The sequence below is a fragment of the Galeopterus variegatus genome, unplaced genomic scaffold (genome assembly GCF_000696425.1).
Source record: "Galeopterus variegatus unplaced genomic scaffold, G_variegatus-3.0.2 Scaffold7634, whole genome shotgun sequence".
Lineage (NCBI taxonomy): Eukaryota > Metazoa > Chordata > Mammalia > Dermoptera > Cynocephalidae > Galeopterus > Galeopterus variegatus.
The window spans coordinates 22,394-25,592 of NW_007733745.1; positions in this window are offsets into that span (position 1 = coordinate 22,394).

The following is a 3,199-nucleotide window of genomic DNA, read 5'->3' on the forward strand; positions in this document are numbered from 1 at the left end:
TATGATACATCCATCTAGTGGAATACTATACAGCTATAAAAGTGAGTAAGGATGATATGTAGAAACTAATATGGAATGGCTTTCAATATAATAGCATTAAATTTTAAAAGCAAAGTGTGAGAAAGAGTACATGTGGTATGCTAACTTTTATGAAAGAAAGAAGTGGGAATAAGAAGATATGTGTGTCTGCTCAACTGTACAAAAAGAAACTTGGGAAAGGACACCCAGAAACTAATGAAACTGCTTACAAACAGTAGTGGGTAGAAATGAGGAGAAGGAATAAGATGGTGGAGAACAGAGCATAACCAATTGCTATGGTTTGAATAGTTTGTCCCCACCAAAACTCATGTTGAGACTTAATTCCCAATGTGGCAATGTTGATGTGGGGCCTTTAAGAGGTGAATAGTTAATTAAGATGGATTAATGTCTTTCTCAGTTCCCAAGAACAGATTAGTTCCCAAGAGAGCGGTGGTTATAAAGCAAGGTCACCTCTAATGTTGTGCCCTTTTTCACATGTGCCTAGTTCCCCTTCTAGTCCTCCATCGTTTTTTTGTTTGTTTTTTACTTTCAGGTTTTTTTAATTGAAACACAATTGATTGTACATTTCTGTGGGATACAGCATTGAATATCAATACCTGTGGTGCATTATGTGATGCTCAATTCAGGATAATTAGTACGCTCAACATTACACAATATAATCATTTTTTGTGGCCCTTTACCAATATCTCACTAACCCTCCCTCCCCCTTTCCCATCTCTGGTGGCCTCATTTCTGCCATGTTTTGATGCAGCATGAGGCACTCACCAGAACCTGCTAGATGCGGCACCCAATCTTGAACTTCCCAGCCTGCAGAACCATGAGCTAAATAAACTTCCAGTCTCAGGTATTCTGTTATACCAACACAAAAAAGACTAAAACATCCATTAAATAAAATAAATGAATCCAAACTGATTGCATGGGTGGATGGATGGATGGACAGGGGAGGGAGGAAAACTCTTCCTTAAAGTAGAATACCAAGAAATAAATGTAGAAGAAATAATGGAAGCAGAGAATCACCATTTTTCAACCATTATTTAAGCAGTAATCACCAAAGGATACTTAAACTAGTGGGCAAAAGTCTGATGAGAAAAAGAATATTTATATGATCTGAAAGTATTTCCCACAGTTTAATTACCAAGAGAAAATATTAACTTTGCAGTTAATATTAAAAAACCTGGCAGACACCACCTTCTCCAGATGACCAAAGTTATTATCTGCAGCAGTGGGACAAATCAACATCATATGCCTCCTGATATGATGCATTGAGAAGGACACAATATTACATTTGTGACATTTCTGCCAAAAATGCATAACCCAAATATAGTCGTGAGGAAACATCAAACAAACCCAAATAAGGTCATTCTACAAAATAATTGGCCCATACTCTTCAATAAAGAAAAGCAAAAAAAAAAAGACCATGAAAGATCAGCTGAAAGAAAACTAGAAAAATGACAACTAATTGCAACATGTGACTCTGGATTAAATCCTGGAGCAAAAATACATGTATTTCCCCCTTTGGCTATAAAGGACATTATTTTGACACTTGGTGAAATTTGAATAAGGTATGTAGATTATATTATAGTATTGTATCATCTTAATTACCTGCTTTTGATAATTGTGTGATGATTATATAAGAGAGTGTCCTTGTTCTTTAGGAAATACACAGCAATGTATTTAGGGGTAACACAGCATCATTTCTGCAACTTATTCTCACAGTTCAGAAGAAAATTATGATGTGGGGGACAGGAAGAATTATAAGGTATATATAGTAAAACATTAATACATATGGAATCTGAGAGAAGGATGTACACACTAAGTACTAATGTTTACAAATTTTCTATAATTCTGAAATTATAACTAAAACAAAATTACAGAAATAAAAAGTTTTGAAAAGAAAAGCATGTAAGGTAGGAGGAAAATAAAGTGAAAATGACACAAATCTTTTAAAAGGTCCAGGAAAAGAAGTAAAGAAAAAGATTGATATTATACTTAGTTAAGTCAAAGAAAAATGTGGGAACTTGTAGGATAGTCCCTAAAAGAATGGAATAAAATGATATATCCTCCAAAGAATAGAGAAAAGAACTAGCCTAAGAATCTCTTGAAATCTGGACAGCAGGACAGCTTTGATGCCAGCATAAGGATGGATGGATACCTGTAGCTACAGCCTACTTTGTGGGGAGACAAGCTGCAGCTGTCACCAGCCCCTTTCTCATCCCACCACTTCTCATCCTCAGGAGTGACCCAGGAGTTTGTCCCTTTGTATCAGATGGGAAGACTGGTTCTGATGTAAGCCTTGCCCGAAGGCCCAGACAAAACACAATGGACAGCACCATTCCATTTTCCCCAAGCTGTGCCTGGCCCTGCAAGAATCAGGGAGGAGCCAGCTTCCAGGAGGTGAGGACTTCAAGACAGGCAGCAGAGGGGCTGGTGTGGGGGACACTGCCTCAGGAATAAGAGTTGGGCTTTTCCCATAAGGTGATCTGTGAAAATGGTTCGCTATTCACTTGATCCAGAAAACCCCACAACATCATGCAAATCAAGAGGTTCAAATCTTCATGTTCACTTTAAGAACACCCATGAAACTGCCCAGGCCATCAAGGGTATGCATATCCAAAAAGCCACCAAGTATCTGAAAGATGTCACTTTACAGAAGCAATGTGTACCTTTCCAGCATTACAATGGTGGAGTTGGTATGTGTGCCCAGGCCAAACAGTGGGGTTGGATGCAGGGTCAGCGGCCCAAAAAGAGTGCTGAATTTTTGCTGCATGTGCTTAAAAATGCAGAGAGTAATGCTAAACTGAAGAGTTTAGATGTAGATTCTCTGATCATTGAGCATATCCAGGTGAACAAAGCACCCAGGATGCGCCACCACACTTACAGACTCACGGTCAGATTAACCCACACGTGAGCTCACCCTGCCACATCGAGTTGAGCCTTACCGAAAGGAACAAATTGTTCCTAAACCAGAAGAGGAGGTTGCACAGAAGAAAAAGATATCACAGAAGAAAGTGAAGAAACAAAAACTTATGGTGGGGGCCGGCCCGGTGGCGCACTGCTGTACTGCGCCACTTGGGAGGCGCGGCGGCGCTCCCGCCGAGGGTTCGGATCCCACATACAGACCCGTTCCCCGTTCACTGGCTGAGCGAGGCACGGGTGCAGC